This window comes from Trachypithecus francoisi, unplaced genomic scaffold (genome assembly GCF_009764315.1).
Source record: "Trachypithecus francoisi isolate TF-2019V2 unplaced genomic scaffold, Tfra_2.0 Lachesis_group2, whole genome shotgun sequence".
NCBI lineage: Eukaryota > Metazoa > Chordata > Mammalia > Primates > Cercopithecidae > Trachypithecus > Trachypithecus francoisi.
In genome coordinates, this window is record NW_022681465.1 from 144,940,594 (window position 1) to 144,965,817 (window position 25,224).

Sequence of the window (25,224 nt, forward strand, 5' to 3'; positions counted from 1 at the left end):
TGAAATTCTTGCTGCCAGCATAGCAGTCTGAAGTTGACCTGGGACAATTGAGCTTGGTTGGGGGAGGGGCATCTGCCATTACTGAGGCTTTAGTAGGCGAGTTTTCCCCGGCAGTGTTACAGAGGCTGGGAGGTGTGGACTGGGCAGAATTCGCCACAGCACAGCAAAGTGCTTCTCTAGAGAAGCACACTGCTTTTCTAGATTCCTCCTCAATGGGCAGGGCATCTCTTGAAGGAAAGGTAACAGCCCCAGTCAAGGGCTTACAGATAAACTTGCATCTCCCTGGGACAGAGCACCTGGGGGATGGGGTGACTGTGAGTGCAGCTTCAGCAGATGTAGTCTCTCCTGCCTGCCAGCTCTGAAGAGAGCAGCTGATCCTGACAAGAGGGATTCTCCCAGCACAGCACACCAGCTCTGCTAATGGACAGACTGCCTCATCAAGTTGGTCGCTCACCCCTGTGCCTCCTAACTGGGAGAGACCTCCCAACAGGGGTCGACAACTCATACAGGAGGACTCCAGCTGGCATCAGGCTGGTGCCCCTCTGGGACAAAACTTCCAGTGGAAGGAGCAGGCAGCAATCTTTGCTGTTCTGCAGCCTCCACTGGTGATACCCAGGTGAACAGGGTCTGGAGTGGACTTCCAGCAAACTGCAGTAGACCTGCAGAAGAGAGGCCTAACTGTTAGAAGGAAAACAAACAGAAAGCAACAACATCAACACCAACAAAAAGAACCCTCACACAAAAACACTATCCAAGGGTCATCAGCCTCAAAGATCAAAGGTAGCTAAATCCACAAAGATGAGGAAAAAACCACTAAAATGCTGAAAATTCCAAAAACCAGAGTGCCTCTTTTCCAAATGATCACAACTCTTCTCCAGCAAGGGCACAAAACTGGATGGAGAATGAGATTGATGAATTGACAGAAGTAGGCTTCAGAAGGTGGGTAATAACAAAGTTCTCTAAGATAAAGGAGCGTGTTCTAACCCAATGCAAGGAATCTAAGAACCTTGACAAAAGGTTACAGGAACTGATAACTAGAATAATTAGTTTAGAGAGGAACAAAAATGACCTGATGGAGCTGAAAAACATAACACAAAAACTTTGTGAAACATACACAACTAGTATCAATAGCCAAATCAATCAAGTGGAAGAAAGGATATCAGAGATTAATGATCAACTTAGTGAAATAAGGTGTGAAGACAAGATTAGATAAAAAAGAATGAAAAGGAATGAAGAACACCTCCAAGAAATATGGGACAATGTGAAAAGACCAAACCTACAATTGATTGGTGTATGTGAAAGTGACAGGGAGAATGGAAACAAGTTGGAAAACACGCTTCAGGATATTATCCAGTGAGGTATTGCTCCTCACAAGAGGGCATTAGCTGTGAGGGTCTGCCCGCAGACCCTGATCCAAATGACAGATGAATAAAATGTATACTAACATACAGATATTCCACTTTGCCAGTCCAGCTGAGGGTCAAGGCCACTCAGAGACTCCAAGGAGAGTCCTGTAAAGAATGGCAGCTGCGGCTGTGAGCAGTTCCCACTCCAGGCATTTTAGTATACAATTAACAACAGAAGCTTGAGTAAACACATTTGTGGATAATTAACATGGTTAAGAGAATAGTTCTAAGAATGATAACCCCCCCACACAAACACACACACCCAGAGGGCCATCTGTCTCAAAGGTTAGTTAATGGAGGTAGGGTAAACAGACTTAACTGGGGAAGCCTCTGTTGTTCCTAGCATTTACCCTATAACCTAATGCTCTCAGGTAAGAACCAGCCACCTTCAGCCTGTTCAAATATTACAAGCTATGTAACCTTTAAGCCTTCCAAAAAAGTTTGTGACTATTCCTTATAACTTTCCCTAATATTTCTCTTTAATATTTCTGCCAACATCCTGAGTGAATCCCAACAATCCAGGAGAACTTCCCCAACCTAGCACGACAGGCTAACATTCAAATTCAGGAAATACAGAGAACACCACAAAGATACTCCTCAAAAAGAGCAACCCCAAGACACATAATCATCAGATTCTCCAAGGTTGACACTAAGGAAAAAATGTTAAGAGCAGTCAGAGAGAAAGGTCAGGTCACCTACAAAGGGAAGCCCACCAGACTTCTCTGAGAGAAGACTTCTCTCAGAGAGACAGTGGATCTCTGCAGAAACCCTACAAGCCAGAAGCGAGTGGGGGCCAGTATTCAACATTCTTAAAGAAAATAATTTTCAACTCAGAATTTCATATCCAACTAAACAAAGCTTCATAAGTGAAGGGGAAATAAAATCCTTGACAGATAAGCAAATGTGAGAGATTTTGTCACTATCTGGCCTGCCTTACAAGAGCTCCTGAAGAAACCACTAAATATGGAAAGGAAAAAGTGGTACTAGCCACTGCAAAACACACCAAAATAGAAAGACCAATGACACTATAAAGAAACTGCTTCAACTAATGTGAAAAATAACCAGCTAGCATCAGGATAATAGGATCAAATTTGCACATAACAATATCACATTTAAATGCAAATGGGCTAAATGCCCCAATTGAAAGACACAGACTGGCAAATCGGATAAAGATTCAAGACCCGTGGGTGTGCTGTGTTCAGGAGACCCATCGCACGTGCAAAGACACACATAGGCTCAAAAAAAGCAGGGGTTGCAATCCTAGTCTCTGATAAAACAGACTTCAAACCAAAAAACAAAACAAAACAAAAAACAACAACCAAAAAAACACACAAGGGCATTACATAATGGTAAAGAGATCGATGTAACAAGAAAAGCTAACTATCCTAAACATACATGTACCTAACACAAGGGCACCCTGTTTCATAAAATAAGTTCGTAGAGACCTACAAAGAGACTTAGACTGCCACACAGTAATGGCAGGAGTCTTTAACACTCCACTGTCAATATTAGACAGATCAATGAGATAGAAAATTAACAAGGATATTCAACTGGAACTCAGCTCTGGACCAAGTGTACCTAATAGACATCTATACGACTCTTTACCCCAAATCAACAGAATATACATTCTTCTCAGTACCACATAGCACTTATTCTAAAATCAACAACATAATTGGATGTAAAACACTCTTTAGTAAATGCAAAAGAATGAAAATTATAAAAAGCAGTCTCTCAGACCACAGCACAATCAAATTAGAACTCAGGATTAAGAAACTCACTCAAAATCACACAACTACATGGAAACTGAACAGCCTGTTCCTAAATGACTACTGGGTAAATAAGGAAATGAAGGCAGAAATAAAGAAGTTCTTTGAAACCAATAAGAACAAAGAGACAACATTACAAGAATCTCTGGGACACAGCTAAAGCAGTGTTAAAAGGAAAATTTATAGCAATAAATTTATAGCAGCTGCTATAAATTATCAGAAAGCGAGAAAGATCTGAAATCAACACCCTAACATCATAACTATAAGAACTAGAGAAGCAAGAGCAAACATGTTCAAAAGCTAGCCGAAGATAAGAAATAACTAAGACCAGAGCAAAACTGAAAGAGATAGAAACAGAAAAAACCCTTCAAAAAAAAAAAAAAAAAGAATCCAGGAGCTGGTTTTGTGAAAAGATTAACAAAATACATAGACTGCTAGCCAGACTAATTAAGAAGAAAAGAAAGAAGAATCAAATAGACACAATAAAAAATGATAAAGGGTATATCACCATTGATCCCACAGAAATGCAAACTACCATCAGAGAATACTATAAACATCTCTATACAAGTAAACTAGAAAATCTAGAAGAAATGGATAAATTCCTGGACACATACACCCTCCCAAGACTACATCAGGAAGAAGTCAAATCCCTGAATAGACCAATAACAAGTTCTGAAACTGAGGCAGTAATTAACAGCCTCCCAACCAAGAAAAGCCCAGGACCAGACAGATTGACAGCCAAATACTACCAGAGGCACAAAGAGGAGCTGGAACCATTTCTTCTGAAACTATTCCAAATGATAGGAAAAGAGGGGGACTCCACCTTAACTTATTTTATGAGGCCAGCATCATCCTGATACCAAAACCTGGCAGAGACACAAGAAAAAAAAGAAAATTTCAGGCCAGTATCCCTGATGAGCATAGATCGGAAAATCCTCATTAAAATACTGGCAAACTGAATCCAGCAGCACATCAAAAAGCTTACCTGCTACAATCAAGTCAGTTTCATCTCTGGAATGTAAGGCTAGTTCAACATATGCAAATCAATAAATGTAATCCATCACATAAAGAGAACCAATGACAAAAACCACATGATTATCTCAATAGATGCAGAAAAGGCCCTCAATAAAATTCAACACCCCTTCTTGCTAAAAGTTCTCAATAAAGTAGTTACTGATAGAACATATCTCAAAATAGTAAGACCTATTTATGACAAATCTATAGCCAGTATACTGAATGGGCAAAAGATGGAAGCATTCCCTTTGAAAACCAGCACAAGATAAGGATGCCTTCTCTCACCACTCCTATTCAATATAGTATTGGAAGTTCTGCCCAGGGGAATCAGGCAAGAGAAAGAAATAAAAAGTATTCAAATAGGAAGAAAGGAAGTCAAATTGTCTTTGTGTGCAGATGACATGATTGTATATTTAGAAAACCCCATCATCTCAGTCCCAAAACTCCTTAAACTGATAAGCAACTTCAGCAAATCTCAGGATACAAATCAGTGTGAGAAAATCACAAGCATTCCTATACACAAATAATAGACAGTCATAGAGCCAAATCATGAGTGAACTTCCATTCACAATGGCTACAAAGGGAATAAAATATTTAAGAATAAAACTTACAAGGGATGTGAAGTACTTCTTCAAGGAGAACTACAAACCTCTGATCAAGAAAATAAGAGAGAACACAAACAAATGGAAAAACATTCCATGCTCGTGGATAGAAAGAATCAATATTGTGAAAATGGACATTCTGTCAAAAATAATTTGTAGATTCAATGCTATCCCCATCAAGCCACCATTGACTTTCTTCACAGAATTAGAAAAAGCATCTTTAAATGGAACCAAAAGAGAGCCAGTATAGCCAAGACAATCCTAAGCAAAAAGAACAAAGCTGGAGGCATGCCACCTGACTTCAAACTATACTACAAGGCTACAGTTACAAAAACAGCATGGCAATGGTACCAAAACAGATGCATAGACCAATGGAATAGAATAGAGGCCTCAGAAATAATGCCATACATCTACAACCATCTGATCTTTGACAAACCTGATGAAAACAAGCAATGGGGAAAGGATTCCCTTAATAAATGGTGTTGTTAGCAGGGCATGGTGGCTCATGCTTGTAATCCCAGCACTTTGGGAGGCTGAGGCAGGTGGATCACCTGAGGTTGGGAGTTCAAGACCAGCCTGACCAACATGGAGAAACCCTGTCCTACTAAAACTACAAAATTAGCCAGGTGCATGCCTGTAATCGCAGCTACTTGGGAGGCCGAGGCAGGAGAATCCCTTGAACCCAGGAGGCAGAGGTTGTGGTGAGGCAAGATCACACCATTGCATTCCAGCCTGGGCAACAATAGTGAAACTCATTCTCAAAAAAAAAAAAAAAAAAAAAAGGTGTTGGGAAAACTGGCTAGCCATTTGCAGAAAACTGAAACAGGACCCCTTCCTTACACATTATACAAAAATTAACTCAAGATGGATTAAAGACCTAAACATAAGACCTAAAACCATAAAAGCCCTAGAAGAAAACCTAGGCAATACCATTCAGTACATAGGCATGGTTAAAGACTTCATGACTAAAACACCAAAAGCAATGGCAACAAAAGCCAAAATTGACAAATGGGATCTAATTAAACTAAAGAGCTTCTGCACGCAAAAGAAACTATCATTAGAGTGAATAGGCAACCTACAGAATGGGAAAAAATTTTTGCAACCTATCCATCTGACAAAGGTCAATATCCAGAATCTGCAAGGAACTTAAACAAATTTACAAGAAAAAAATAACTCCATCAAAAAGTGGGCAAAGGATATGAACAGACACTTCTCAAAAGAAGACATTTATGTTGCCAACAAACATATGATAAAAAGTTCATTCATCATCACTGGTCATTAGAGAAATGCAAATCAAAACCACAATGAGATACCATCTCATGCCAGTTACAATGACAATCATTAAAAAGTCATGACACAACAGATGCCTGCAAGGATGTGGAGAAATAGGAATACCTTTACACTGTTGGTAGGAGTGTAAATTAGTTCAATAATTGTGGAAGACGGTGTGGCGATTCCTCAAGGATCTAGAACTAGAAATACCATTTGACCCAGCCATCCCAATACTGGGTATATACCCAAAGGATTATAAATTATTCTACTATAAAGACACATGCACACGTATGTTTTTTTGTGGCACTATTCACAATAGCAGAGACTTGGAACCAACCCAAATGCCCATCAGTGATAGACTGGATTAAGAAAATATGGCACATATACACCATGGAATACTATGCAACCATAAAAAGGATGAGTTCATGTCCTTTGCAGGGACATGGATGCAGCTGGAAACCATCATTCTCAGCAAACTAGCACAGGAAGAGAAAACCAAACACCACATGTTCTCACTCATGAGTGGGAGTTGAACAAGAAGAACACATGGCCACAGGGAGGGGAACATCATACACCGTGTCCTGTCAGGGGATGGGGGGCAAGGTGAGGGAGAGTATTAGGACAAATACCTAATGCATGTGGGGCTTAAAACCTAGATGATGGGCACTGGCTGTCAGGGAAATGAAAATCAAAACCACGTATGAGATACCATCTCACACCAGTTGGAATGATGATCATTAAAAAGTCAGGAAACAACAGGTGCTGGAGAGGATGTGGAGAAACAGGAACACTTTTACACCATTGGTGGGACTGTAAATTAGTTCAACCATTTTGGAAAACAGTGTGGCGATTCCTCAAGGATCTAGAACTAGAAATACCATTTGACCCAGCCATCCCATTACTGGGTATATACCCAAAGGATTATAAATCATGCTGCTATAAAGACACATGCACACATATGTTTATTGTGGCACTATTCACAATAGCAAAGACTTGGAATCAACCCACCAGTGACAGATGGGATTCAGAAAATGTGGCACATATACACCATGGAATACTATGCAGCCATAAAAAAGGATGACAAACCCATACCCAATATCACACTAAATGTGCAAAAGTTGGAACCATTTCTGTTGAAAACTGGGACAAGACAAGGATGTCCTCTCTCACCACTCTTATTCAACACAGTACTGGAAGTCCTGGCCAATCCTGGGTAAGGATTGCCCAGTCCCGTACAATCAGGCAAGATAAAGAAATAAAGGGCATCCAAGTAGGAAGAGAAGAAGTCAAACTATCCTTGTTTGCAGATGACATTATTCTATATCTAGAAAACCCCATAGTCTCAGTGCAAAAACTTCTTAAGCTGATAAACAACTTCAGCATCATCTCAGGATACAAAGTCAATGTGCCAAAATCACTAACATTACTACACATCAGCAGTCAAGCTGAGAGCCAAATTAGTAACACATTCACAATTGCCACAAAAATAATGAAATAACTAGGAATACATCTAACAGGCGAGGTAAAAGGTCTCTACAAGGAGAACTACAAAACGCTGTTCAAAAAAATCAGAGATGACATAAACAAGTGGGAAAATATTCCTTGCTCTTAGAAAGAAAGAATCAATATCATAAAAATGGCCATACTGCCCAAGCAACGTATAGATTCAATGCTATTTCTGTTAAACTACCATTAAGATGCTTCATGGAACTAGAAAAAACTACTTTAAAATTAATATGAAACTAAAAAAGAGCCCAAATAGCCAAGGCAATCCTAAGCAAAAAGAATAAAGTTGAAGGCATCATAGTACCTGACTTCAAACTACTCTATAGGGTGACAGTAACCAAAACAGGATGGTACTGGTACAGAAACAGATATGTAGACCAATGGAATAGAATATGGAATCCAGAAATTAACCTACACACCTACAAATATCTGATCTTTGACAAACCTGAGAAAAACCAGCAATGAGAAAAGAATTTCCTATTCAGTAAATGGTGCTGCTTAACGGGCTAGCCATATGCAGAACATTGAAACTGGATCCCTTCCTTAAATCATATAAAAGAATTAACTCAAGATGGATTAAGACTTTAATGTAAAACCCAAAACTATAAAAACCCTGGAAGACAACCTATGCAACACCCTTTGGGATGTAGGCATGGGCAAAGATTTCATGATGAAAGTAATGGTAACAAAATCAAAAATTGACAAATGGGATTTAATTAAACTAAAGAGCTTCTGCAAAACAAAGAAAACTATCAACAGAGTGAGCAGACAACCTTCACAATGGGAGAACATTTTTGCAAACTATGCACCTGCCAAAGGTCTAATACTTAGCATCTATAAGGAACTTAAACAAATTTACAAGAAAAAAAACAACCTCATTAAAAAGTGGGCAAATGACAAAACACTTTTCAAAAGAAGACATACATGAAGCCAACAAGCATATAAAAAAACTCAGCATCACTGATCATTAGAGAAGTGCAAATCAAAACCAAAATGAGATATTATCTCACACAAGACAGAAGAGCTATTATTAAAAAGTCAAAAAATAACAGATGCTGGTGAGGTGGTGGAGAAAAAGGAATGCTTATACACTGTTGGTGGGAGTGTAAATAAGTTCAATGATTGTGGAAGACATTGTGGTGATTCTTCAAAGACCTAAAAACAGAAATACCATTCAACCCAGCAATCCAGTTACTGGGTTTATGCCCAGAGGAATGCAAATCTTTCTATTATAAAGACACATGCATGCATACGTTTACTGCAGCACTGTTCACAATAGCAAAGACATAGAATCAACCTAAATGCCCACCAATGATAGACTGGATAAAGAAAATATGGTACATATACACCATAGAATACTATGCAGCCACAAAAAACAAGATCACGTCCTTTGCAGGGACCTAGATGGAGCTGGAGGTCATTATTCTCAGAAAACCAATGCAGGAACAGAAAACCAAATACCGCATGTTCTCACTTACAATGAGAGCTAAATGATGAGAACACATGGACACATAGAGGGGAACAAAACACACTGGGGTCTATTGGAGGGCAAAGGGTAGGGGGAGAGAAAGGATAGGGAAAAATAACTAATGGGTACTATGCTTAATACCTGGGTGATGAAATAATCTGCACAGCAAACCCCCATGACACAAGTTTACCTATATAACAAACCTGACATGTACCCCTGAATATCAAATCAAATTTATTTAAAAAGTGTTGAAAGAGTAGTATATCCAGCAAATTTATCCATCATAAAAGAAAGAGAAATTAAGACTTTCCCAGACAAGCAAATGCTGAAGGAATTCATTACCACCACTAGATTGACCCTACAAGAAAGGCTCAAAGGAGGCCTAAACCTGGAAGCAAAAGAACAAAATTCACCATCATGAAAACACATCGAAATACATAACTCACTGGTAAAGCAATCACACAAAGGAGGAAGAGAAAGGATTCAAATGGATACCACCAAAGAAATCTACCAAACTGCACAATGAAAAAGGTACAATATATAAAACAACAATAGGATAGAAACAAAATCTCACATATCAATGATAACCTTGAATGCAAGAAAATTAAATTATTTACTTAAAAATATAGATAGTAGGCCAGGAACAGTGGTTCATGACTGTAATCCCAGCATTTTGGGAGGCCGAGGTGAGCAGATTGCTTGAGCTCAGGAGTTTGAGACCAGCCTGGGAAACATGGCAAAACCCCATCTCTACAAAAAAAAAAAATTAGCCAGACATGGTGGTGCACACCTGTAGTTCCAGCTACTAGGGAGGCTGAAGTGGGAGGATCACTTTAGTGAGGAATATATACTATTTTTCTCTCTCTCTCTCTCTGTATACACATACATAAACATATATACACACACATATGCACACATATATAGATATATGAAACATATCACAAGGCTATAGTAACCAAAGCAGCATGGCATTGGCAAAAATATAGACACAGAGATCAATGGAATAGCATAGAACACCAAGAAATAAAGCCACATATTTACAGCCAATTCATCTTCAGCAAAACCTACAAGAATTTATACTGGGGAAAGGATACCTTCTTTACAAATGGTGCTGAGAAAATAGGATCACTACATTCGGAAGAATGAAACTGTGTCCCTATCTCTCACCATATACAAAAATTGATTCAAAATGGATTAAAGGCTTAAACACAAGTCCTAAAACTATAAAAATACTAGAAGAAAATCTAGGGAAAACTCTCCAGGATGTGGGTCTAGACAAATTTGTGATTAAGATCTCAAAAGCACAGGGAACCAAGAGAAAAATAGACAAATGGGACTTAATTACACTGAAAACATTCTGCACAGCAAAAGAAATACTCAACAGAGTGAAGAGACAACCTGTTTTATGGGAGAAACTATTTGCAAACCCTTCATCCAACAGAGGACTAATATTTATAATACACAAGGATCTCAGATAACAGGATAACAAATAATCCTATTAAAAAGTGATCAAAATGTATGAATAGACATTTCTTGAAATAAAACATACAAATGGTCAATAGGTATATAAAAATGCTCAACATCACTAATCATCAGAGAAGTGTGAATCAAAACCACAATGAGAAACCATCTTACCCCAGTCAGAATGGCAATTATTAAAAAGAAACAAAATAAAAAATGCTGGTGAAAGTGCAAAGAAAAGGGAACTCTTATGCACTGTTGATGGGAATGTAAGCAAGTACAGCCACTACAGAAAATAGTATGGAGGTTTTTCAAGAAACTACAGATGGAATTACCAGTGGAACCAGTCATTCCACTATTGGATATCTACCCAAATTAATGTATCAAAGGGATTTCTGCACTTGCATATTTATTGCAGCACTATTCACAATAGCAAAAATATGGAATCAACCTATTTCCATCAATGAATGAATGGGGGGATAAAGAAAACGTGGCATATATACAAAACAGAATACTATTTGGTCTATAACAAAGTTTAAAATCATGTCATTTGCAGTAACTTGTGTGGAACTGGAGGTCATTGTTTTAAGTGAAATAAGCCAGGCCCCAAAAGACAAATAATGCATATTCTCACTTATATGTGTGTCCTAAAATATTTGAATACGTGGAAGTAGACAGTGGAAAGATTGATAACAGAGACTGGGAATGGTGAGTTAGGGAGAGGTGGGGAGATGAAGATAAGTGGGTTAGAGAGTACAAACATACAGTTAGGTAGAATGAATAAATTCAATATTTGACAGCAGAGTAGGATAAATATAGTTAACAAAAATGTATTCAGGTGATGGACACCTTTAATACTCTAACTTGATCACAATGCATTATATACACTTACATTTAATATGTGCCCTATAAATTTGTACAAATAAAAAATAAATTACTGTGGCAGAAAATTAAACTACAGAACACTGCTGAGAGAAATTATTTAAGGCTTAAATATTCATAGATTAGATTTGAAGATTCCATATTGTTAAAATGTTATTTATCTCCAAATTGACCAACAGATAAAATGTAATCCCAGTTATAATCATAGCATATATTTTTTAGAAAATTGGTAAGCTATTCTAAAACATATAGAGAAGCAAAGGACTTAATTCAAATCAATCTTGAAAAAGAAGAACAATGTTAGAATACTTGCATTACTGGACTTCATGACTTATATAATAATAGAGACTGTAATATTAATGGAAGAATTGACAAATAGATCAGTAGAACAGAATGCAGGCCCTAGAATGAAATCCTCATGGATGCCTACTTTTTCAAATGTAAACAGTAAAAATAAATAAATAAGTAAAGGAGAAAGAAAGTCTTTTCACCAACCAAGTGGAAATAACAATATCCATTTTAAAAAATAAAATTCAACTCCTGTATAAACCATATAAAAGTTTAGAGTAAAACATAGCGGTGTATCTTCTTAACTCAGGAGTAGCAAAATACTTCTTGGGAAAACTACAGAAAGAAACAATCATGAAAGAACAAAAAATATAAATTATAATTCTTCTACATGAAAAACTGCCTATCAAAAGATACCATTTAGGAAATGAATAGAAAAGCCACCAACTAGGATAAAATATTGTCAAAACATGTATGTGGCAAAAGGCTGATATCTAGGCTTTATTAATACCACCCCCCCCAAAATTGATTGAAAGATCTGAACACTTGACAAAAATATATTAATGGCCAATAAACACATGGGAAAGTGCTCAGCTTCATTAATCATGAGGGAAATGAGAATTACAACCATAGGAAATGAATATATACCATTTGGAATGGCTAAAATGAAGATGCCTGACACTAAACGTTGATGCAGTTGTGGAGGAACTGGACCTGTCATATGTTGCTGCTAGGAATATAAATGATACAATTATTTTGGAAATGTTCACACTACCTCTTATATAACTAAATACATACCCAAAAGAAAGAAAAATAGGAGTTCACAAAAGACACGTACAAGAAGCCTTAGCAACTATATACTTAATAGCCCAAACTGGAAGTAGCTCTGGGGTTAGTCAACACAAGAACAAATACACAGACTTTGGTATACTCAAACAATAAAATACTGCTCAGCAATTGACAGAAAAAGTACTAACATCCACAACAGAATGGATGACTGTCAGAAACATTATGCTGAGTGAAATAAAGCTTGCAGAAAAGAGTGCATACTGTATGACTACATTTATATGAAATTCTAGTCCAAGTAATATTACTGTAAGGTGAAAAAACTTGAAGAAGTGCTTGCCTCTGGTAATGGGAAGGTGGAAGAGGCTACTGACTAAGAAGGTGTGTAAAGAAATGTTCTGGGATGAAGGTAATGTTCTGTATCTTGACAGGAGTTTGTATTACACAGGTGTATAGTTTTATCAAAACTTTGTGAATGAATAGTAAGGCCTCACTTAATGTCATCAATTCTTGGAAACTGTGACTTTAAGTGAAATAAGTAACAAAATCAGTTTTTCCCCTCATCATCATTATAACAAAACCATGTTGAACAAACCAATGTTATTTGAAGACCTGCTGTATGTTGGTTCACTTAAAGTCAATTTGTAAGAACCTATCAACAACATGAGGTGAGGGCTTAATGTATAGTTTTAGATTTGTGGACTTTATTGTATGTAATTTTAAATAAAAATATTAAGCTGAAGTGCATGATATGCACAGTGAATATTTAGGAAGAAGTGTTCCAATATTTGCAATTCACTTTAAAATGTGTCAGGAAATAAAATGATTTGGTGAATACACAGAGGAATAGATAACTGAATAGATACAAGTTAGAACAAATTTAGCAAAACACTAATGGTATATGGGTTAGTATGTGGGTATGTGATGGTTAGTTATATTTGTTAACTTGAATGCAGTAAGGAATGCCCAGATAACTGGTAAAACATTTTTTTCTGGGTGTATCTGTCAGGGTGTTTCCAGAAGAGATTAGTGATATGGTTTGGCTCTCTGTCCCTACCCAAATCTCATGTCAAATTGTAACTCCCGTGTGTCAGGGAAGGGGCCTGGTAGGAGATAATTAGATCATGGAGTCAGATTGCCCCTTGCTGTTCTCATCACAGTAAGTGAGTTCTCCTGAGAACTGATGGTTTAAAAGTGTGTGGCACTTCCCCCTTCACTCTCTCTCTCTCTCCTGCTCTGCCATGTAAAGATTGTGCCTGCTTCCCCTTCAACCTCTGACATGATTGTGTTTCCTAAGACCTCCCCAGCATGTCTCCTATAAAGCCCGTAGAACTGTGAGTCAGTTAAACCTCTTTTCTTCATAAATTACCCAGTCTCAGGTAGTTCTTTATAGCAGTGTGAGAAAGAAACAATACAATTAATATTTAAGTTTTTAGACTGAATAAAGAAGACTGCCCCCATTAATGCAGGTGGGAATCAGGTTGAGTAACTGTACAGAATGAAAAAGCAGAGGAAGGGTGAATTTGCTCTCTGCTTGAGCTGGAATGTTCATCTTCTCCTGCCCTTAGCCATTAGTGCTCCTGATTCTTAGGCCTTCGGGTTTGGCTTGGAACTACATCACCAACTTCCTGGGACTCCATCTTGCAGATGGTAGATCCTGGGACATCTCAGCCTCTAAAATCATCTGAGTCGACCCCTCATAATAAATCTGTGTGTAGATATCTATGTATATTCTCTCTTTTTCTGTGTATCTATATATCATACGGATTCTATTTCATTGGAGACCCCTGACTAATATGAGGTGTTTAGTGTAAAATTCTTTCAATTTCGCTGTGTGTGTGAAAATGTTATAATATTAACAAGCAAAGCTTGAGATTTCTATTAGTAGGTTTAAGTATATTAATAGCATTACCTGTCTCTGTCATTATTGTGTTGTGCGACCTTAAGCAACTCACTATTCTGTGCCTCAGGTTTTGCAATGTGAAATTGAGAATAGTAAATTGTACCTGAGCAAGGAGTGGAAAGAAGTGACTATGTGTGACACCCAAGAATCTGCTGTAGACACAATAAATGAGTCCTGTGCTTCATTCCTTAAAGCCATTCAGTAAATTTTCACTTAAATCAGAGAATTATAGGTTGTGGTGAGATAATTACCATAGCTCCTTTAAGACACTTCCCCTCCTTTGATTACTTTTCTCTCAGTCAAGGATAACAACATATATTCTATCTACATTATGGAATTTTTGTAAAAGTCAAATGTGTCTGGGTAAAAAGAAATTGTAAAATACAGCCTGTTATTAGAATCATGTACATTTGGATGAACAAGGATGGGAGAGATCAAGTATGCTTAATTTTCTGTCCTGGAGACTGATGTATATGTGCACAACAGAAGGGCACTACCAGCCGAGCATGATGGCTCACGCCTGTAATCCCAGCACTTTGGGAGGCCGAGGTGGGCAGATCACTTGAGGTCAGGAGTTCAAGACCAGCATGGCCAATATGAGGAAACCCCATCTCTATTAAAAATACAAAAATTACAAAAATTAGCTGGGTGTGGTGGTACATGCCTGTAATCCCAAATACTCAGGAGGCTGAGGCAGGAGAATTGCTTGAACCCAGAGACTGTGGTTGCAGTGAGCCAAGGTCACACCACTGTATTCCAGCCTAGGTGACAGAGTCAAATTCTGTCTCAAAATAAACAAACAAATAAAAGGCACTACTGAGTCTATTCTATGACTTGCTTCTTCCAAAGGAGAATAAAAATTTAAATATCTAGAGCCAGAATTTTGCAAAATTATGCTGGTCAAGAAAATCAGTTTCTATACAAATCCTCTTTCCTTTAGGTAGCCGGCAACACTACTATGTAGGAAGGAGTTGAGAAGGGAATAATGTTTCCCTCCTGCATTTTCAGGGGAGGAATAGTCACTCTGATTAACAACAATCTTTACCAATCTTTAATCCAATATCCTGACTATTTACTCGTTCCACAGAAATATCAGTGCAGCCACAGACAGCCCTGAAAAGGAAGGCTAATGCAACCTCCTTCTTATTTGAAGATATTAAAATCCACACTATTGCCAAAGAACCCATTTGCATTAAAATTGCATCCATTCTATTAAGCACATCCATTACTCAACAGTCACACCCATGCAGATTTTTTCATGTAAAAGATCTTCTCTGAAAAACACTTATTTGCAAGTTGTTGATCAGTTCATCACATTAGATGTAAAATTTCATGGCAGCAGATACATCAGCCCCGTGGATTTGCCAACAAGTGGAGAATTCCAAAACTTTCTAAGGCTGTTTTATTCAAGGGAGGCCTATCTGACCAATGAAGAGATGTATCACTGTTCAAAAGGCTAAAACGTCTGCTGCGCTACATGATATTGTCTTGAAGCATAAAATTGTACTGAGTTAACTTTACAGGTGCTTGTTTAATATATTTCTTTGTTTTAATTTAAGTTTCTCAAAGTAATATTACTTTTGATCATAACACCCAACAGTGATATTTTTTCTGCCATTGCTGTTTCAAGGGCTGAAGATGACAATCGCACATAGGACTTTTTTAAAAATTAGTCATTTTTGGTTTAAAAGTGGGGCCAACATCTATGCCCCTATTGCCCCATTCACACTCGGAACAAAAGCAGACTGAGAGCAAGTTTCAGTGATTCATTTAATGGGTGAAGACTTTTCATATGTCAGGGATTCAAAGAAGATGGCACAGGGAAATTACTAGTATAAATGATGCTGATCCTTTTTCAGATTTTTTTTTCCAAAATGTGTTGATTTGCTTCATGATAATAAACCTCATTTTAATTTCTGCTCTTAAGTATTGAGTTTACAAACTTTCATTCATCTATCCACTGAACTATTCATTTTGCCCATATTTAATAAGTGCTGAGTCTGCTAACGTACTGTGTCAAGAAATGGGTATTTAAAAATCCATAAGGCATAACCCCTGTCCCCAAGAAGCTCATATTCTAACTAGGAAGATGACAAATAAATAGTTCACTACATTACAATATGAGATTTATAAATTTCATGTGGCATTTTTTATTTTTTCTAAATGTTTTGAGGCAGCTAAGGAAGGAATTATTAGTCTCATTTTATAAATTTATAGCACACTGAGGCCCAGTGGTGTGACTTCCCCAAAGTCACACAGCTAGTTACAAGCTAAAACTGGCAGTAGAACTCGGGTCTTTTCTTTGCTAACCCATGCCTTTTTCTGTCGAAGCCCACTGTCTATATTTAGTGATTATGCCCACTGCTTTAGTTAACTTTGAATATCTACTTTGTGCTTAAAAAAAGAATCCAAATCACTTTTGCTTCAAGAAAAAAGCTGACTTTCCTAATTGCAAGTGTAACCGAGTACTAGAGTATCTATGCCTTGTACATAGATCATTACCAATTAAAGTTTGTAGAAGCAGCTGATGTAGCTAATCTTGTAGGAAGTAATATGGTAAAATTGAAGCTACACTGCTCTGGCTGCTCATGTACATGCCTAACATAGTAGCCAGTTTGTCTTGAAGGAGCAGATCCCACAAGGGCATGTAGAGTATTAAATTTTAGACAGAATTTCTCATATTCTCGAAAGAAGGAAAACGCTCTTGGTCCAACCTCTAGAACAAAGATTGACAAGCTAAATCCTTCAGTGCAAATTCAGCCTACCTCAACTTTTATAAATAAGGTCTATTTATAGACCATGACCATTCTTTTACAAACTGCCTATGGCTGCTTTCACACTACAACAACAGAGTTGACTAGTTATAATAGAAACTGGCCTACAGAACCTAAAATATTTACTGTCTGGTCCATTACAGAAAATCTTTGTCAAGCTTCGTTCTAAAATAAAAGCGTTTTCTCAATCTTTCATACTACACAAATGAGTACAAACTGTTGCATACTTTTGAGATAGAAAAGTGAACATATGTATTAAGGAAGTTTAACAAAAATGTGCTCATATTCCTTAATATAGTAATTCCTCTTCTGTACAACATGGTATTAGTTGACCAGTGATGGAGTGGGTTAAATTATTGCTGAGCTCTTACTACATACAAGATGTGGTACTGAACACTTTACAGATGTAATCTCATCATAGTATTACAACTCTGTAAAATAAGTATGATTATTATTTCCATATTACCAAAGCAGAAACTCTTTTAAGGAATTTAGTTTCCCAAAATCACACCTCTAGTAAATTATACACAATTTTGATACCCTGATTGTAAAGCCAAATGATCTGAAACACTATGTTGTACTGTCCATGACAATAAAGAAGAAGTGTAATGGTTATCTATAGCTGTGTAACAAATAACCCTAAATTTAATGGCTTAAACAATCATTTTATTTTGTTGATGATTTTACAGTTTAGGGATTTGGGCAGAGCATAGTGGAAATGGTTCATCTACGCTCCACAAAGACTCAGGCGTTGTTGAGTTGTCTCAAATAGCTGAAGATGTCTGGGAAAACTTCACTGACAAAGTATGTCTGGAGTCTTCATTCTGGTCGTTGGCTTGGTTCTTTGGTTTTCATCCATTTGCTCCTGTTAAGGCTAAAGTGTCCAAGATGGCATCATTCACTTGTCTAATACCTGAGCTGTGGTTTCTGGGCCAACTGGTGCTAGCTGAGCATCTTCCTCTTTCCACACAGTCTCTCCACATAGTCATCTTGGGCTAATGTGGCAGTTGCAAGGTATTCAGGTTTCTTACATGGCTTCTGGGTTCCCCCAAAGGGAGTGTTTCAAGTGACAGTAAATGGAGTCTGCCATGTTTTCAAAGTTTGTGCCCAGAAACTGGTACAGCATTACTTCCCCAGTAGTCTGCTGATCAAAGCAGTCACAGAGCCCACGTAGAATCAGGGAGTATGGGGAGTAGAGTTGAAGAATTAGCAATCATCTTTGTTCTGCAATAAGGTTTTCCAGAGCAAGTAAGTTTTGGAAACATTGATTAGATTATTGCCGCTAGATGATTCACAATATATACTTGTCTATTAAAGGCTAATTCCTGGAATGAACAAAGCTGTTTTCCAAATATATTTAACCATATGATCTGATTTTTGCATTACAACTGTTAATGTCTCCCAGCACTGACTTTATGAAATATTTTTCTGAGAAAAATATTTTTTAATTTTCTAAGGAAAAATATTTCCTTAGAAATGAGATACAGTTTTATGCACAGAGGTCTTTTTTGCACTGTTATTTGTGATATGGTAATGTAGCACACATCTCAATGTTGAATATCCAATATTAGGGAAATTATTAGGTAAATAATGTTTCAATAATAGGATATTATATAGGCATTAAAATTATGTTTACTGAGAATGTTCCCAGCTAAAATTGTGTTTATATGGTAAAATGCTTATGCTGTATTTTGATTTCATTTTGATTTGTCTTAACTTTTTATTTTGAAATAGATGTAGGTTCACATGCAGTTGTAAGAAATACTACAAAGAGTTTCTATACATGCTTTACCCAGTTCCCTCCATGGCAACAACCTGTAGAACTATACTGTAATATTATAACCAAGAAATTGACATTGATGCAATCCACTGACATTCAGGTTTTCCCAGTTTTACATGTACTTACTGTGTGTGTGTGTGTGTGCAATTTCCGTGTAATTTTATAACATGTATCTATAGTCATGTAAAGACCAACACACTCAAGATACAGAACAGTTCCATCGTAAGTATCCCTCCTGCTACCCTTTTATAGAAACAGCACCTCCTTGTCCCACTTCTCCTGGCAGCCAGTGATGTACTTTACATTTCTGTAATTTATTTCATGAATCTTATATAAAAACATCCAATAGCTAATCCTTTAAGATTGTCTTTTTTGACTCATCATAATACTCCAGATTAATCCAAGTTTTTGCATGTATAATAATTCTTCCTTTTTATTGTTGAATGGTGTTCTATGGCATGGATATACCACAGTTTGACCTTTCAGAATTGAAAGACATTAGGATTGTTTAAACCTTTGGGCTACTACAAATAAAGCTGCTATGAACATTCATGTGAAGGCTTTTATTTAAATACAAGTTTTCATTTCTCTGAGATAAATACCCATAACTGGAATTGCTGGTTTGCATGGCTGTAATTTTAAGGGAAACAAAATGACAGAATTTTATATGAAAGCTATGTAAAAATATATAATAAAATACTAGAAGCAAATATATTCTGAATATTAGCAGTGGTTACTGCTTGCTGACAGAATTATGAATGATTTTTAAATCTCTTTATATTCCCCTGAATTTCCAAATTTTCCCTAAAGGCTTAATAAGAGTTTTCAAAAAAGAAGTAAATGCATGTAAGAATGAAAGACAAAAATACTGAAATAAAGTGACTATTTCTGAGTAATGGAATTAGGTAATTTTAATTTTTTTTTTTTTTTTTTGAGACTCTCACTCTGTCACCCAGGCTGGAGCGCAGTGCTGCGATGTCGGCTCACTGCAAACTCCACCTCCGGGGTTCAAGCAATTCTCCTGCATCAGCCTTCTGAGTAGCTTGGATTACAGGTGCCTGCCACCATGCATGGCTAATATTTGTATTTTTAGTAGAGATGGGGTTTCCCCGTGTTAGCTAGGCTGGTCTTGAACTCCTGACCTCACATGATCCTCCCTCCTCAGCCTCCCAAAGTGCTGGGATTATAAGCATGAGCCACCACGCCCAGCCTTAATCTTTTTGAAATGTTTAAGAATTTTCCAAAATGTATTTGCTGAAAATTTATTACTCTGAAAATTAGGAAAATCTGTTATCTGTTTTAAATGTTGAAATTGTTCTTGTATAACATATTTTAGTCTTCATTTTTTCTATATCATATCTGTTTGCAGCAAGTTTCAGAATCTCATACACTGACAAATGCTTATTTTATTTCCTATTGTATCCTGAAGCCCATTTCTGCACAAAATCTACTACCATATATTTCTGTTTCAGTAGACATCTAGTGGCATCCATTATTCTTTTCCTAAATTCTCCACATCGAGCCAGAAGTAGTCTTTGGAGCCCTTGAAAATTAATTAAAGTTGTTTGGTCAAAGCATTCACACTTAACATTGATTAACAATTTTGAATCTTTCCAAAAACGACAGTGGCAAACAATATTTCAGCAGAGTGATGTCCTGTGTCTACTGGAGTATATTAAGCTAAAAAATAAATTAGCAGCCAGTAACATCATTTCGAGCCTTTTTCAGTGTAATTCGCACTTCTCATCTGCTTCTTTTTGTTAGCACATAAACGGGTCAGCCACCTCACTCAGTAGCCTATCACCAAACCATCTAGCAACTAATACTGATGTTATAGTTACCTTAAAAATAAAAATTTATAGAGTTTTGATGTTTCCCTAGCTAAGTTTCTATAGGTGAGTATTTGCTTGGTTGTTTTTTGAGAAGTAGTCTCGCTCTGTTGCCCAGGTTAGAAAGCAATGGCACGATCTCTGCTCACTGCAACCTCCGCCTCCCAGGTTAAAGCAATTCTCCTGCCTCAGCCTCCTGAGTAGCTGGGACTACAGGCACCCACCGACATACCTGGCTAATTTTTGTATTTTTAGTAGAGACGGGGTTTCACCACGTTGGCCAGGCGGGTCTCAAACTCCTGACTTCAGGTGATCCACCTGCCTCAGCCTCCCAAAATGCTGGGATTACAGGCAGGAGCCACTGCTACCAGCCCAAAATTCAGTTTTTATCATACAAATAGGATATTACCTACCAGTGATGTTAAATTCTAAAACACATCTTTGCTGACTCTTCAACAGTGTAGCTTCTCTTAGCTTCCAACTTCATGAGTAGACAGAATTAATTCAAGTTAATTTTGAATAAAAAGTATATTGAACATGGGCAATTTTCCTTCTAGAAGAAAAAAAGTTGAACTTACAAGAATTCAGTCTTGGAAGGAATTTACTGGTATTGATTCATTAATCCTTGTCAGAGGGACCTAAACTCACCTCTCGTTTGTAGCTAATGGAAGAGATGAGCAGTACAGTGACGGGCCAAGGAGAGTTAAGTGGCTTTGACAGGGCATAGGAAAATCAATGGTTCTGAATTTATAGTATCTAATTCCCATGTTGTCTTATTCCATTTTGTGCTATTACTATAACAGAACACCACTGGGGAATTTATAAAGAACAGCGGTTTATTTGGTTCACAGTTCTGAAGTCCAAGATCAAGGGGCTCCATCTGGTGAGGGCCTTCTTGCTGCATCATCCCATGGCAGAAAGCAGAAGGGTAAGAAAGTACGTATGAGAGAGAGGGGAAGGTGGCCAAACTCATCCTTTTGTCAGGAACCCACACCCACAGTAACCCACTCCCCGCAATAATGGCATTAATCTATTCATGAGGGCCCTCATGACTTAATCACCTCTTAAAATTCCCATATCTTGATGCTGTCAAAATGGCAATTAAATTTCAACAGGAGTTTCGGAGGGGGCATTCAAACCATAGCACATGTTCATGTTCAGATAAAAGTGAGACAAGAATGAACCTCATATCATATTTATGGCACCTTATTAGAAGAAGCAACACTGAAGTGGGGTTAGTTTCTATTTTTACTCTGTCATTAACCCCCTATGCAAAGAGACCATTATTACCATTAAAAACCCATTGGGCCAAAAGTGTAGTAGAGCTGAAAATGGAAGGTAAATTACTTCGACAAGGCCCTGCTAAATCAGTTCTCCAGCGGATTCTGTAAGGGGCAATTTAAAATTATTTCAAAAATGAGGCCTGGTGCGGTGGCTCATGCCTGTAATCCCAGCACTTGGGGAGGCCGAGGCGGGCGGATCACGAGGTCAGGAGTTTGAGACCAGCCTGGCCAACATAGTGGAACCCCGTCTCTACTAAAAATACAAAAAATTAGCTGGGTGTGGTGGCAGACACCTGTAATCCCAGCTACTTGGGAGGCTGAAGCAGGAGAATCACTTGAAGCTGGGAGGCGGAGGTTGCAGTGAGCCAAGATTGCGCCACTGCACTCCAGCCAAGCGGACAGTGTGAGACTCCATCTCAAGAAAAAAAAAAAAAAGAAGAAGAAGAAAAGAAAGGCTGTATTTCTTCCATCGTATGGCTCCAGGGCTCAATGTACAATTCCAGGAGCCAAGAGCTTAAGAAGTTTTGCCATATTCAGACATGAATTATTTCTTTCCTGGTGTTCTTACCAAGAAACATTTCAAGTTAGGAAGCAAAGAGCTAATGCTTATGGAAAACTTGTAGTTGGCACAGGCTGAAGCTAATCACACTAATGAGTAACTTTATATTCTGAAATTCCAAATCCCGTTTCAAATATGTATTAGATGGGGTTGACTTATGCATGCAAAACTGTTACAAGTTTCAAATCAATGGTTCATCTAGCATAGTGAATACTTTTCTTCCTCCCTCCCTCTAGCAAACATTTATTAAGCATCTTGTCAGCATGTGTGATGCACTATACTAGGCATTGTGGCCAAGATGATAGGTAAACACATTATCTAAAGGGAGAGGGATGTTTCACATTTGCTGCTTCCATGAACCCAGTATATAGTTCCCTTCCTGATTCCAGATCGGATATTCCTCTGGGAATGACCCCTTCTCTATTTTTGGACCTGTGCTTTGTTTTACTCCATAGCCACCCTGGGATGGAGCATGTGCCCTAGACCTAAACCAGTCAGTGTATGCCACTACTTTGGGCAGTGATTGATTCAATAATAGACACAAACCTCGATTAGAGTCCATGAGAAGCCAGGAAATTCTCAAGGGATCTTGAGAAAGATATTTTTCTCTTTGCATTAGAAGTGAACATGAGACAGGCCAGGTGCGGTGGCTCATGCCTGTAATCCTAGCACTTTGAGAGGCTGAGGCAGGTGGATCACAAGGTCAGGAGATCGAGACCATCCTGGCTAACATGGTGAAACCCTGTCTCTACTAAGAATACAAAAAATTGGCCAGGCGTGGTGGCGGGTGCCTGTAGTCCCAGCTACTCGGGAGGCTGAGGCAGGAGAATGGCATGAACCTGGGAAGCAGAGCGGCTAGGGAAAGTGTATTTTCCACTGCGTTTGCTGCTGTGAGAATATGAGCACAGCCCTCTATCACAAGGTATGAGCATACCTGGAAATAGCAGAGGGAAGTAGATCTGAGAGAGGGAAGCAGATCTGAGAGAGGGAGATTGAACCCTGATGGCAACTTGTGAGCCCCCAGACCTAGCCGGCCCTGACCTATCCCTGGACTTTAGGTTACATGAGCAAATAAATATCTTTATAGGGCTCAGAGTCTTGACTTATTCAATACCATCTTCACATATCAATATTTGTGGAATGCCTATTATGTTTATGGTATTAAAGTCTGCCTACAGGTAGCTTATTGATCGGGGAAATAAGTTTCACAAACATGGAAGAATTAGAGAATATAATGATTGCTGTTTCAGAGAAGGCAGACATCAATGTGGGCCAAAGGCTTTTGAAAGGAAGTAGGACTTGAGCTGAAAATATGAATTTATGTACAACCCACACTTCATTTTTTCATGAAATATGTCAGCAGAGCATATTGGAGCCTTTTATTCACAGCAACACTGACACACACCTGCTCAAATAAATTGATGTTCCAGTCTCAAGTGACTCCTTTGAAAGGAAAAACAATTTCATTTCTTATTATAAATAGAAGGAGTAAAAGAACACACAAGAAAATGAGGACGTAGAAAAGACATTTCAAAAGTGTATTAAGATGGATAGGAATAGTGTGGTTGTAGTTGTCATGGGGGTAGTGGTGGTAGTTGGAAGAGGAGGAGGAGGAGTCATGGTAATAGGATGATGGTACAGTAACAATAGTGGTAGTAAAATGGTGGTATTGATAGTGGTTACAGTAATAAAAACATGGTTCTTACTATTTAGTTCTCACTATCTGGTGGCTTTGCTAAGAGATATATAGGCATTTTCTTATATAACCCTCACAACAGCCCTAGAAAGTGACTATCACTAATTTAATCTTCACTCTAGGTACAAGGCCCCAGACTGAGATGATGGGGTCAAATCTCAAAACTTGTGTATTTCACCACTATGCTATTCTGTTCCATTTCTACCTCTAAAAAGTTACCATTCAGTGTATGTATAGATCTCTATAAAGGTACAAGAATATTTCAGACCTCAACTTGGATATGGCTTCTAAAGGCTGCATCAGAGGCATCAACTGGACCAGCTATCATTTAGGGCCCTACAGTCACTGCGAGTGTCCCTGTAGCGGAGAGGCTATCATGCTGGTGAGAACTGGGTCAGTCTCCTCTGGAGAATGGGTTTTCAATAATACTCCATAAGAATTGTTTCTGCAAAAGAATTTTGGTTAACAAATGCTGGAGGAATGATGCATTAGTGTCTTTAAATGTGAATGCTTTCTGGAGTGCAGTTTGTGTGTTTTACTTGGTGAGGACACATTGGATAGGGCAATGATGTTTTGAAAACACCTCTTACCAAACCATGTTTATCAAATATAATCAAATTGAGTCTATTTGACTTTATTTTGGACCTCCTGCTTATTCAGATTCCTCAGTTTAACAGTGATTTTTAGATTCTGAATCCAGTTCTAATATGTGACAAATAAAATTAGAGAGCATTTATTAAACTGGATTTGTAATTTTTCAACTATGCCAGTGGTTGTCTCTTTAAATCAGTTTTAATATTAAATGTGGTAATGAGACTTGGGTCTAGGAATCTGTTTTACTCTATTGTGTCCCTAGACTGGTGATGGTTGACTTTTTCATGTTGACTGACATTCCCTATCAGCCCTCCTATATATTGACATCACCTCCATGATGTGGAAAACCTGGCCA